Raw genomic sequence first — 14,599 nt, forward strand, 5'->3', positions numbered from 1 at the left:
ATTAACTCGACGCTGGCCAATGTTTACCGCCAACCATGACGACACTCTCTCCCTCTCTCTCTCTCTCTCGACCGATCCTTTGTTTTTCCGACGTGGTGACACGTGGCAAGCGTCGAGGTCCAAGAGGGCACACGCACACACCACGATGTTTCGATTCTCTTTCCCTTCCCCACCTTCTCCCCTCAACTTCACTCCCGTTTCCAATCGCATGACGCGAATGCGTATTGATTCGACCGAGACTATTGCCTTTCGGATCCATTCAAAGAAGGGGTGGAGCGTGATGGGGTATAATACCTGGGCTTCCGTTTATTTGTTGACATAATTGCACCGACGCGATCGATTTCTCTCGCCAGCCCGATTTCCTTTCCCTTTTCGCGCTTCCGCGTATCGCGCTCGATCGATGGATCGATGCATCCCTCCCTCCCCCACGAATCCCAATATTCCTTCTACACTCTCTCTCTCTCTCTCTCTCTTCTAAGCGATCAGACCAGTGGAGATTTTCCCCGGCGTGGTTTAATCGAATTCCCAAGTTCTCGGAGGAATTAAACGGCGATCTTCGATACGGGATTAAGAGCGGCTTACCGCAACGCCGCCGTTAGCGGCTATTCCTGCCAAGACCGGTTCCGGTTCATCGAGTCGTCGTGCACACGGTTCGTCGTCCTTTCGCGAGCCAGCGTCCGGATCCGGTGAGATCGATCGATCGGTCGAGAAGGGGGGGCGGAGGGAGGCGAGGGGGAAACATGGATCGCGGCGGGGGAGGAGGAGGAGGCGGCCGCGAAAATTCGAAAATTCGTCGCGAACGTTTACGTTTACGGGGCGAGCGAAAGCGTTTGGTTGGAGAAAGAGGAGGAGGCGCGACGAGGAGCGTCTCGGAGGGAAAGTTGGCGTCGCGGATGGCCGATGCCGACTACGAAAGCTCGACGTCGCGCCAGCCGAGGCCTGTGCGCGCCGCTACGTCGTATACCTGGACGCGTGCGCGTTGCGAGCCGAGCAGGTGCGAAATGCACGCGACTCTCCACCTACGATGCCACCAACCTGCCTCCCCCGACCACGTCCACGATCTTCCATTACTCTCGCCCTTTCCACCCCGCCGATCGATTACCCGCCAATCGTTATCGATAAACGAACGAACCCTTCGAGAGCCACCGGAGAGAAACTTTCGAGATATACGTCTCTCTCTCTCGCGCGCGCGCGCACGCCTCCTCCGCGCGTCGCTTTTCAAACGTTAATAGACACGAACGCAACGTTTCGCGATTATCAATATCGAACTCCCACTCCTACGCGAATCCTCGCGCCTATACACCGATCGATATGGAACAACAACGGTTAATTTCACTCCGATTGTTATTGGTATCCGCGAGTTTGGATTAACGCGTTCCATTTCCGATCCGGCGTTTCCAGCGTGCCGACAAATTGAAAATAATCGAAAGTTGTCGAAGTTATTCGAGAGAAACACTCCGCGTCGAAATTTTATCGAACGAAAACGGGAGAAGGGGAAATCTGGAATCGGGGGGAGAGGGAGGAAGAATGGTGGCGAGGCGAAAGGCGAAAGGGAGAAACAATTATTCCGTTGTTCCGCTGGAAACCGGTGGAAAGCCGATGCGCACGAATGAATTGGGAGGGAGTAGTTTAAAGGCGATAATAAGCTCGGTCGTTTGTAAACGCGTGCCGCGGGGAAATCTTGGCAAATGGAAAAAAGGATGGAAATTAACTTTTCCACCGTTCCGTTCCGTTCCGTTCCGTTCCGTTCCGTTCCGCTCGTGTTCCTCCTCTTTGGACGATCGAGCGAGAGATCTCCTCCTTTCCTTCCCTTCTCTCAGGAGGAGGAAAGAGAACGCGTTACGAGAGATCCGAGGGGCCGCCGCGGCGTAGTGGATAGATCCAGCAGGCATAAAAATTTCCTCCTCCTAACGGGATAATCGTTTTTTCCCGCCTCTCTCTGCTAGGCTTCGTGCTTCTCATCCCCCTCCTCCGCCTCTCCGCTACTTTATTTCGCTTTGTTCCGCAAACTGAAACTGACGCAACAGCCAATTTCGTTCGTTACGGTAACGATAACGGTAATTGTTAAAACCGTGCGCGCGTTCTACACGCGGTGAGTAGTCCCGACGACGACGAAGAGGGGAGGGAAGAATATACCTATCGTGCCTCAAAGCGGGGATGATATCAAAGCGGAGAGAGAGCCGCTTTTTTCTCGATGGCCCGCGACCGTTTTTTTTCCTTCTTTCCACCCCGCAGTTCGGCCCCCGATATCGCTTTTACGTCAGATTCGGGGACGTAAAAATCGAGACACGGATCGAGCCAAGAAGAGGAAAGAGAGAGAGAGAGTCGAGTAATACGCGCGATAATGCGTTTATCGCGCCAGTATCGATAGATATTCTGCCCTGCCCATGTGAAAAATCCTCGTTTCATCTAGGAGGGAGATTCATCGACAGAGGAGGGAGGAGGAGGATAGGACAAACGCGAAGAAACGCAATGGAAACACGTCGAAATTCCGTTCCCTTTATGCCCGTTGCGGTACTCCTTTGAAAACAGTTGCGGTAGAAATCCCAGTTCGTAGAATATATATATAGACGATAAATTCCGCTGCGGTTTGCAACGGATTGAGAAGACAGCGAAATTGTTTTCGCTGAAAACCGCGTATATGGCCGAGCCAACGATTTGCGGTTACGCCATCAAAGACGTTGTACTTTGCCAGCTTCTACTAGAAATTGGCGTAAATCGATTATCCGTTCGTTAATCGACCCACGCGCGCGCGATAAACGATCGAGTCTGCGAGCGGGAACGGTGGGATGGACCTTCGGAAATTACGTCGTTTCGAATACCATACTCGATCCAGAGACGGAGAGAGAGACGGACAAATTCGTATTTCTTATTGGCGGTTCGTCCGAATATGGTCCACTTCTCCTCTCTCTCTTCTTTTCGGTTTTGTTCTCGTCCTTCCATCGAGATATTACTCCGAGATATTGCTTCCCTACGAGAACCAGAGAATAGGACAGGCTAGGGGGATCGTTCTTCTTTCTTAAAATCGCGCTTATCTCGGAATGAATAATTTATCGCCCCGTTTATCTTTTTCCGCGTGGAGGCGTTCCCCGCTAACGAAACGATCAACGGTTAAAAATAAAATTAACATAAAACGGGGCCGAGGAGGGTGATTTAAGACGCGTAAAAAACTTCTTCCGAGAAGCTCTCCCGGGGACGTTGAACTCCAATTCCCTCCCCCGCTCGCGTGCCGCCGAATACGCAAATTGACCGAACGCGATATCGAGAAATGTATGATAATCGGGCGACGAGGCGAGTAACGCGTCGCGTGTAACGCGATTCTTTCGACGCGTACACACGCTTTTGTAAACCCGATCGGGGGGACAAAAGAGGACGATGTAACGGGCCGGTATGCGTGAATTCGAGCCGTAGCCCGATATAAATTTCAATTCCGTGGAATCGATTGGACGGGAACGGGTCATAGTTGGGGCTACGCTAACCAACTACTGCTAGTTAAATGGATCGAAACGCGACACGCGGTCCCTCCCCTTCCTAATTGGCGACTCGAATCTCTCCGTTCTTTCCTCTTTCTCGTACGTGGACGAAGTTTCTCGCGCTGCTTAACCGTGAATAAATAGAAACGTTTCTGCGTCTGGCGGAAGATGGTATCGACCATCCTCCCTCCTTTCTCGAATACTCCTTTCCCTCGTTTCCTATCGCTTTCCCTTCGTCCTCTCGAGCCCTGTTGCACCACCACCTCGAGCAACCTGACCGTCTGAAACGTAACCTGTCGGGAGGGGGAGGGAGGAGAGACCGAAGGGACGACCGGAGACCGAACTCGAGGGTGTAGCTTTCACGACCTTTCCAGGCTACGGAGTTAATATTTATCGAGGCTGCCTGTAATTTTCTTGGGAGCCGGCTGCGTTTCCCTCGTTCCTAGGATGAAACCTAGGAGGAAGAGAAAATAATTAAGATAACTCCGATCCTCGTGTTTTTTTCGGTAAAAAATATATCTCTCTCTTACTCTCGATCGACAGACACACTTTTTATTAATAGGGAAAATAACAAGTTCGATAGAATCGAATTATTTTTTCTCCAAAATATATATATATATAAAATATATATTAAATAAATAAGGAAAGTGATCGAGCACACGTATATACGAAACGCGAGAATATCAACAAGTTTCGTACATTCTCGTTCTTCGTTTCGAGAACAATGACAGAAGTTCTGGAGGGAGGGAGGGAGAAGGAGGCGCACGAAGCACGCGGATCGAGACTAGAATCGTACATACATGGTAACGTTCCTCTTGTATTCCTGCTTCCTACTTGCCGCTTGATTTACAGCGTAGCGCGCCCCAGCTATCGCCCACGATTCCCTCCACCTGTCCCTCCCCCTCTCGATTAATCGGTCCATCCTGTGCCGGTGCTAATTTATAGCCGCGCTAATCGTTTCGTGCGAATTGTCAACAAGTGGCCGATTCTCTCCTACGCGATATCGCCAATCTTTCCATCTTCTGTTTTCCCCCCTTCAAATTGGATCGCGAAATTCTGCTTACATCGATCGGTAAAGGGGAGAGAGTAATGGTGGAAAGGCGGACAAAAAAGTGGGGGAGGAAAGAAGGGAAAAGAGAATAAAAATTAACGGTAAAACGAAGGTTCACGGAATGTCGGGGCTGGCGATCCTCGGGGGAGGCCGAAAATGCACTTTTTATCGCGGTACATCTCGTATGCGGCGGTGTATCAGGCCCGCGCATACATATTTCCTAGCACGTTCCCCGCACGTTCTCTCTACTGCCACGTCCCACGTTCTCGATCGTCTCCTCTCCTAGGCAGGTAAACGTGCAAGGTCGGCCCTGCTCGTGCTCCCTCTATCGAGCAATCGGCGAGAAACCGTTCCGAAGAGGAACTCTTTCGCGAAGGAGAAAGCGATGTCCACTCGTCACGAGTGTTTCTTCTTCTTCTTCTTCTTTTTCGAGAGAGAGAGATATTAATCCAGCCCATAGGCGGGATAAAGCAACACGAGTAAAGTCTTTTTCTCGAACAAGGGAATAAACATTCAAAGTTTCGAGGAGATTAAGCAGTTACTTTTACTCTGCTGAGCTGGTCGAGTCGATTTAGCACACCATGTCGATTTTTGAGAGAGATGCTTGGAATCTATTTAACGCGTGTTTTTAACACGTTTCCTTCCCTTTTTTTTCTCTCTGAAACGAGGAGAAAAACGATGGGATACGTGTCGTCGATTGGATTCCGACTAATTCGAAGAAGGGAGGGGCGATCTTGAGATTAAACGAAACTCGTGGCTCTATCGAGGTACGTAGCCGGTTCGTTTAATCCGGTGGTGATCACTTTTCCGAAGAGAAAGATTTATGGGATCCGTTTTAAAGCCGATTAAGAAGGAAGACGACTGGAACCCGTTTCGTAACCCCCCTCTCCTCTTCTTAATGACTTATACGAGGTGCAATTTCCACCGAAATGTTCCCTGCAACGTATACTCGACCGCCACGAGTCTTTAATCAATTATGCAAATCATTTGCGGACTACCGCCGCGCTTCCTTCCTTCCTTCCCCCTTTTCGCCGCGAGGACGCGCAATCCCAAGTTCCCTTTCCCTTTGTACGCGCGACATCCTCCGCGCCACGGTCTTCCGCCGCCGCGCCGTACTCGTTTGGCCGCGCCCAATTTCGCGCGTCCTCCCTCCTTTTTTTCCTCTCGCTTCCGAAACAACCCGGTTAGCTCGCGGCTTGTTTATTAAAACTTTCGGATTAACTCGCTTTATAGACGCGTTCGTTTTATACTTTCGTGGCCGCGATATATATATACATATATACTTGTGAACATATATTATTTGTTCTCTCCCTTTTTTTTTACCTCCGAAATATTCGTAAAACACGAGCCTTGCCTTTCTCTCTCTGTCTCGTCAGTGACGACCGGCCATGATCCCCGGCAAGTCATCATCCGACGCTTTACACACGCGTATATAACCTTTTCGCTTCTCGTCTCTCTTTTCCTCCTCTCCTCTTTCCAGCCTCGCTCCTCTCTAACGAGTTACGTTTCGCGCCCTCGTCGCGAAAGTTCGGATACGAGATTACCGGCGCTGGTCGCCTCTCGAGCTCCGATATTATGGAAAGCGCGAGATCCCCGAAAACGAAGGAGGGACGAGGAACAAGCGAAACGAGACTCCGAGTATCGAGCCGCTCCATCTCCTCTCCCCTCCCAGAGCCAGTCCTTTTCCCAAGGAAACCAGATTTATTGCGTGTATATATAAAGGGTGTCTCGAAATTAATGCAAGATTCGAATTTGCCGCCATTAAGTTGTTGACAAGCCTGGAAAAAGAACAGTTGAGAGTTTAGTAAAAATGGAGCGTTATACGATACGCGTTTTCATTATTGAACAATATTTTAAAAATATTTTAGAAACTCTCTTTTATATTTAATTCAAATCTTGCCACACATACAATCCTACGAAACATCCGCTTTACGATAAGAAATGTATGCATTCGTGTTGCCAATCGCGTTTTCGTTCCTTCTTAAGAAAGGAAAAGTGCGGCAGATATTCGGGCAAACGCGTGCGCGTGTGCGTATTCGAGCGAATTGGAGCGTATCGATAACAACAAATCCTCGTGATACGTTGTTACGTTGTTAATCCCGGGCGGACGAAGAGATACAGGCGAGTAAAGTTGGGGAAGGATGCTTTCAAGTCGGTCACCGCCACGCGTCCTATTTCGTATGCCGCGTTCCACCTCGCTACTACCTCTCTGGGAGTTGGTCGTAGAGATAACTAAACGGGGAGAATCGCGTAAAAAGGGATGCACGTCGGCCCGCTTAATTTTTTAAACGTCGCCTCCGCCCACCCTCCCTTTACATAAATTACGACGATTATGTTTTCGCGTGCGTGAGGCCAAGCATCAGAAGGAGGAAAGAAAGAAAGAAGGAAGGAAAGAGGAGAATCGGAATGGAAAGCGTGCTCCTCTTCGTTCGATCGCGGTGGTGGGCGGGTGTTCGACCTGGATAAATATATATTTCGGTACACCGATGATGCGACAGGAATAGAATTTCGTCAGGGCAAATGTCGGCTAGCGATTATAACTCGAACGGGTCAATCTTGCATTATTTAACGACCCATCTTTCTTCCCCTTGGCTATCTACTATCGCTTCCCGATCGATTCTTCATTCAAACATCTTGTCTATTGTGACGGAACAGGCGACGCAATCGAATGTTATTACATTCCTTTTTATTCCACGATTACATTCGTGAAATCGAGGGATGTGGAATTTCGTTGGAACGTGTGCGTGCAAAGTGTTGGACATGGATGGATGGATGAGTCGAAGTGGAGTAAAGTTTTGGAAAAGTAGGATCGAGTGCGAAAAGTGTGATGGGGAGAAGGGAAGGGAATAATCGTTGTCCAAGTTTCGCACAGATTCGGGTGGATGAATCGGGAATTGGCTGACCAAGATCCGTCCAACTACACCGGAAGTCGAGTCGGCGAGTCCGAGCCAACTTATCCATTGAATTAGAGAGAAAAGTGTTCTCGTGGTGTCCCGTGCACACAAACTTCTCCGTTAATCTCCTGGAAACCCCCCACGGGTTTCCTCGATTTATCGGCGATATCCGGATACGCGAATCCTTCTTCTTACCATCCACTTCCAACTCCTTTCCTTTCGCACTTTCGATCCGATCACCTTCGTTTCGAGTTCTCCGTTTTTTCGTATCTGCCGGGACAATCTCGAGAGTCGATATCGATGCGAAACGAGCGATGTATAAAATATTTAAAATTGTAACTAAGCAACGATTGGACCAAGAAATCGGAGAGCGAATTGCTCTCGTCATCGATCTATTCCAAATATAGATTAAAAAAAATCAATAAGATTGACCGTGTTCCCTCTCCTTTCGCACTTTCGATCCGACATTCGTTTCGCAAAGAGTTTGCTCCGTTTTTTCTACCAGGACAATCTCGAGAGTCAATGCGAAACGAGCGATGTATAAAATCTTTAAAATTCCAACTAAGCAACGATTCGACCAAGAAATCGGAGAGCGAGTTGCTCTCGTCATCGATCTATTCCAAATATAGATTAAAAAAATCAATAAGATTGACCGTGTTCCCTCTCCTTTCGCACTTTCGATCCGACATTCGTTTCGCAAAGAGTTTGCTCCGTTTTTTCTGCCAGAATAATCTCGAGAGTCGATATCGATGCAAAACGAGCGATATATAAAATATTTAAAATTGTAAGCAACGATTCGACCAAGAAATCGGAGAGAGAGTTGCTCTCGTCATCGATCTATTCCAAATATAGATTAAAAAAAATCAATAAGATTGACCTCTCTTTGTTCCCTCTCCTTTTGCACTTTCGACATTCGTTTCGCAGAGTTTGCTCTGTTTTTTCTGCCAGGACAATCTCGGGAGTCGATATCGATGCGAAACGAGCGATGTATAAAATCTTTAAAATTCTAACTAAGCAACGATTCGAGTAAGAAGCGAGAAATCGGAGTTGTTCTCGTTATCGATCTCTCGTCTCTCATATCCCAAATATAGATTAAAAAAAATCAATAAAATTGACCGTGTTCCCTCTTCTTTCGCACTTTCGATCCGATCACCTTTGTTTCGCGACGAATTTGCTCCGTTTTTTCGTATCTGCCGAGACATTGATCCTCCTCGAAACGACGGGACAATCTCGAGAGTCGATATCGATGCGAAACGAGCGATGTATAAAATCTTTAAAATTCTAACTAAGCAACGAATCGAGTAAGAAGCGAGAAATCGGAGAGCGAGTTGCTCTCGTCATCGATCTATCCCAAATATAGATTAAAAACGGATAAGATTGACCGTGTTCGACGATGGGACGACGACGACGACAACGAGGAATTGGAAAAACCGCTCGAATCAGGCTTACCCTCGACTCATTACTTTGAATTATTCGAATAATATTTTCCTGTCTGACTGAGAAATCAATGCGTCTACCCGGCCGATGCATAATTCATGGCATAGTATCGGACAGATCGAAGATTAATAGCTCTGATCAGACGCTCTCTAATCGAACGCTTACCGCCTACTTTTCCTTCCTTCCTTCCCACCCTATCTTCTCTTTCCTCCTCCTCCTCCTATTCCGTTTCCACTCTCTTCCCCTCCCCTTTCGTTTATCTCTTCCAGAAGCTGTCTCGCATCCTACGATAAAATCGATAGATAGCCCCGGACAGGATGAATTCGAATGATTTCGGGAGCCGCGGAATCTAATACATACTCGTCCTCCTCCTCCTCGATAAACGTCGTTCGTTTCGTTTCATTTCGAGAGTCGTTTCATTTTTCACGGGAAAGGAGAAAACGTGAAAAGTAAACGCAATTAATGCATATATATATATATATATATACACACACATACACGTATATTGGTCGAATACAAACGAAATTGAGAAAAAGCTAAAAAACGAAAGAAGCGAGAACCGCTGTAAAACCTGATAAAAAGTTGAAAAGGTTTTCTCGCGTTGCAACTTTTCCCTCCGATTCCTGGACGCGACGACGATGGATGGAAAGAGAGAGAGAGAGAGGGGAAGGTACTCCGTGGATCGTCATCTTGCTCGGCGTAGATTATCCGATTAAAGGCTAGACGATCCTTGAAATCGCTTCGCGGTAATGGTTAACGAGCAAAACTGTTTTTGCGAGGGAAACGACGCACCGAAGCTTACCAGCCGCCAAAGCTTATCCCGAACGGAAAGCAACTTTTCTCTCCTGGTAACTAGGAACCCGGCCAATAAAAGTTTGTCCTCGCATAACGCGGGAAGAAACAATTTTGGATCGCGTCGTGCCGTGTACGAATATACCTAATTGAGACGAGCACGTACCGCCTAATAACTTTCGAGTTCGATTCCGGAAATTGAATGACGTGACGTAAAAGCTAAACGCGTTCCTCCTCGAAAAGGTCGAAAAGGAGGAGGGGAAAAAAAAAAAAGAAAGAAAAAAGGAAAGAAAAATTATGCCTCCGGGCAGAGTTTGAAAAGAATCGAGGGCCGATAAGATGGAATATCGCCTCCTCCCCCTCCTTTAATTCGAGTTAATCGAACGCGGATGGAAAACGAGAATAATCGTTTCGAGGTCGCGATTCGGAAAAGAATAATTTCGTATCCATCCAATTTATAGATCGCGTTTTCTTTTCTTCCGAAACGAATCGCAATTTTACTTACTACGCGGATCGACCATTATTTTGCCTCGTAACGAAGTAACGGTATTTCTTTTCACGGGAACTACGCGGAAATCACGTGTACTCACCCGACGAGAAAACTTTTCCCGAGATTTTTATCCCGCCGACGTTCAACAACGTGATACATCACTTTGTACGTCGCATCGAGACCGCTTAGACTCGATAAAATTGCGAGCAATTTATCGAGAGGATCGATAATTGTCGTTTAAAAATAAAAGGAGAGAGGAAAAAAGTTCCGCGTACTATATCGAACGATTTCGCTACGAAACTTGGATATGTACCGAATCGATTGCTCGATCGCGATAGCCCTCGAATATAAGTTTATCCACTGACTGGATACGAATTGGCCACGAGTCGTCCACCAACTTACGTGCGTAATCACAGCTGTGCCACTCGCTCTAATAATAAACGGATCGAACCATTTCCAACCAAACTCTCTTCCAAACCCCTAAACGCTTTCTTCTTTTCGAATTGGAAAGCGATCGCCATTTTTTTCGTACGATTCAAGATGGAAGAGGGAATCGGCCTCGGACGAATTCGTTTCGACACGCGTTCCAAGGCAATCAGACGCGAGGTCTTCGCGCGATTCCGCGAGAAAAGGAGAGAGATAGAGAGAGGGAGAGACGCGTAACGCGGAGAAAAGTGGCGGTAGGAGGCATATAATGGCGAGTATTACGGGCACTTAGTCACTTTTGTGCTCGGGCCGGCATTGTGCTAAGACAAAAGATGGCGAATCCCCGGGAGCGATTCAACTGTCCCACGCGAGACAGTGGCGGCGGAGGCGGCGGTGGCGACGGTGGCGGCGGCACTCGAATAACTACAAGGGGCTGAGGGCAAAATTAAGCCGAGCGGGATGGCGCGGCAATTCGCGAGCGTTCACAAACACTCCTTCCCTCGTTTGTTACGGTCACGATACGGTTGCACGTTCGCTCGCCTACGTAAATGGAACCCGAACACCACCACCTTCTTCCAGTCTTCCGCGCGTGTCCGCCTCTGAAAGCTCCGATACGCATTGTGCCATTCCCCTTTGTTATCTTTTTCCGTCCCAAGTTTACGCGGCGCGCGCACACACACACACGCACACATTGGCTGCGCTCGTTCCCAGTTTCGACTGCCACAATGCCGCCGTTTCTTCTCCGCTCTTTCTTCTCTCCTCTCCTCCCCGCGAATTCGTTACGCTTCCAGCTACAGACCTTAGTTAGACCTTTCCTGATTATTTTTCAGCTTCCTACCCCCCTCGTGCTACCGTTTTCGTCTACCATTCACCCGGAATTCAACTTTTCTTCCCTCTCCCTCTCTCGCTCGAAGATTTCGAACGGCGGGGAAATTTTCGCAACGGGGAGGAATGCGGCGGAGACGTTTCGATCGTCCGTCCTCGCAGGTTCGCAATTTCGACGAATCCGAAGAAGAATCGGGAAGAATCGAGAGAAAAGAGGAGAGGAAGGAGAGGACGAAGCTAAACTTATAGAGAAATAGGCGGAACGATTCGGAAGACCACTCGGTCGCGGCCGCCTCTTTCATCTCCAACATCAAAAGGCAATTCCTGAAATTATGGAGATTTTTCCGAAGAATTTCGCGAAATCGACGGTATTCTACCCAAGACCGTGCCCTCGTGCTCTTTGTCGGAATAAACGGGTTGGGGATTGAAGGAGGGCGGAGAAAGAGAGAGGGAGAGAATAGAGACGGAAACGGGGCCAGGGAAGGAGAAGAAAGTCGAGAATAAAGAGGGAGCGAGAGAGAGAAGAAGTCAAGGCTTGGAACAAATGAGAGGTTATTTCAGCCACTAGACGTATGTACATATATTCGGTATCCCCGTCTCAATCATCGATCCGACTTTTGCATTTTCACCGAGAACCTCGTAGTTTCCCGTTAAACCGTAACCTCTCCCTCCCTCTCTCTCTCTATCCTTTTATCTCCAACGAACAACGGAGATAAAAAGATCTTGAAAATAACCATCCGAGAGAGAGGCAAAGTCGACGATCTTAATCCACCCGACGCTATTTGCAATTTGAACGTGTAGCGCGTCGACGCGTGAAACTTTCGCGATCGGATCTCAACGTCGTGGAAGAAACGAGTTTAATTTAAAAAAACGATAAATACCTTTATCCATCCAATTGATAAGCCGATATCGCGTTTCATCTCTTTTTCTTTCCTCTTTTTTCACGGTTTTTATCGATCGGCCTCGTCGGTGTTTTCGCGATACCGATTCGACCCCCGTAACTCGCGGACAAAAGAGCGGGAGGGAAGAATGGCGGGGAAGATAAAGTGGAAACATTCGAATATACCAAGTATCGAAGCGCGTAATACGGTTCATCGTACGTACGCGAGATGGGAATCTTTGCTCCTCCTTCCTTCCTTTCTTCCTTCCGTTCGAGATAATGGAAACGGTGGTGACACGGTAGCCGATCGGCGAGAAAAAGAAAAATGAAAGAAGAAGAATGTGTATATATATATATATATACACGCGCTTCGGTATCCCTTCAACCGTGTAAAAATTCGTCCCGCGCTCGGCATCGCCAATGTAATCGGATCTCGATTTAACGGTGAATCGCGAGACGCTGTATTCCTCGGGGGATAGGGGGCGATTAACGGAGATGCCGAATTGATTTTGCCGTAACGAGAGGAGAATTCTCGGGTGGAGGAGAATCGAGAGAGAGGCCCTCCCTCTTCTCCTCGTTTCGGTGAACCGAACGACTCGACTCGTGGGACGAGATTTGAATAATCGTGATGGCTCTTGAATAGGAAAAAGAGTGTCAATCTGCGCGTTCTGTGCATGGAAGTTTCTCGAACGAGCGCGCATGGAAAGCACGCTGAGGGGGGGGGAGGGAAAGCCGAGGACGGGTGTACCATTAGCGGCGACGAAGACGGAGGACGAGGGAACGAGGACGACGACGACGACGACGATCCAGTGGCGGCTCCCCAATTAGCGTTAATCCTTGTTAATCCGCGTCTCTCCAATCTGCATCCCTTTGTTCTTCGTTCGGGCCGCCAAGCGGCCCGGCGACTATCGCCACGGTTTACGACCGGAATATTTCGAGTTAGCAGCCAAGGGACAGGGACGGGGATTGGGAAGAGGGAGCAAAACGACGACTCTACACAGAGTTTCCACGTCAATTTCAACTCGCGACTGTCGATCCTTCCGGCCCCAGCGTCCGAGAAAGTATCGATCAACTCGACGGAAAATATCTAATGTCGAGTAACGAATGGTGCGTATCGAAATCGAAAAGACGGTAAAAAGACGGTAAAAAGAGAGAAAAGAAAATGAGAGGGTTTTACTTTCGGATAAATAAAGGAAAGATAGAGAAGAAAAAGTTGGGAATTCGGTAAACTCGCGGTGGGAGAGATTGTTTTCGAGATCGTAGATGAAGAGTTACAGGAGACAAAAGAGGAGGACGGGTTTAGAAATATTGGTCCGTTCGGAAACAAGGGAAGGCATTGAACTCTGATCGATGAATCTTGCGTCGTCTGAACGGGGGGGGGGGGCCGACGAAACGACGCAAAACCGTGGAATACGCGCGGCTCGAGATGAAAAGTAGCGGCGCGTACGTACGGTGGTTACAGCCGTGGAGGGAGTATACACGGTCGAGAGGGTGGTATGACAAAGGGGCCGAGAGAAGGAGAGCGATCAATGAGAAATGACGAACGCGGGCGCGAGAGGAGCGCGGACGATAAAGAGAAAGAAGGGGAGGAAGGAGAAAACGGCGTCACCGGTCGCTCCGCTCACATTGTTACCATAATCGGCCTCGGTTGGGCCCATTGTTTGTCATTCAATTTTCCCGCTGGATTTTCACCGCTGACAATGGGAGGAACGCTTTATAAGTCGCGGGAATTACACGGGCGAACAAAGCTCGTAAATATATCCGTTGAATCGTGAAAAACGTCCCGTGCTCTCGCTGCCTCTTGCTCCCCCATCCCGTGCTCGCGTCACCCCGTTTCTTCGCTTCGCTCCGCCTCGCCTCGCTCTCGGATCCGCGCGGAAAACGCGGCTACTGTATCTTTTCGCACGGGCGAGCTTATATCGGGGCCCATGCGTGGTCCTCGACCGATGATAGTCCGCGATGCGGAGGCAACGTACCAGCCAGCCGGCTAACTGGGCAGCGGCGGATGGAAACGCAACGGATACCGGGCGGCCAGTGTACGCGCCAACGCCGCCCATTCTCGTAAATCAGTGGAATTCCGCCTCCGTTCCGGGACAATTTTATGATTTAATCCGGTGGATGCGCCAAGGCAGTGTGTGCGGTCGCGCCAGCTTCGAAAGCTTCGAGATACACACATATATATATGTATATATAGACTGCACTTGCCGAGATGAATTTCGCACGCCGCCAAATGGTGACCGCGCGTAAAAATGGTTTGCGGCGGCCGATGGGCGGCGGATGGTGAATGGCGCAGGTAGGGTGGTCGGCACGCGAGGAGAGGAGGAGGGAGAG

At 48.8% G+C, this 14,599-nt stretch overlaps 1 protein-coding gene across 4 annotated transcripts in view; it reads right to left on the reverse strand.

Annotated features, from left to right (window-relative positions):
* Positions 1-14,599, reverse strand: part of LOC410563 — a 68,429-nt gene that overhangs the window by 25,182 nt on the left and 28,648 nt on the right. For 2 of the 4 annotated variants that reach the window (XM_026445066.1, XM_026445065.1), the window contains exon 1: positions 583-1,063. The exons of the other annotated variants lie outside the window; for them this stretch is intronic. The gene's annotated coding sequence lies outside the window, so the exon portion shown is untranslated. Of the gene's footprint in view, positions 1-582; positions 1,064-14,599 lie in introns of those variants that run through there. 4 annotated transcript variants of the gene reach the window in all.

Source organism: Apis mellifera, linkage group LG14 (assembly GCF_003254395.2).
Source record: "Apis mellifera strain DH4 linkage group LG14, Amel_HAv3.1, whole genome shotgun sequence".
Lineage (NCBI taxonomy): Eukaryota > Metazoa > Arthropoda > Insecta > Hymenoptera > Apidae > Apis > Apis mellifera.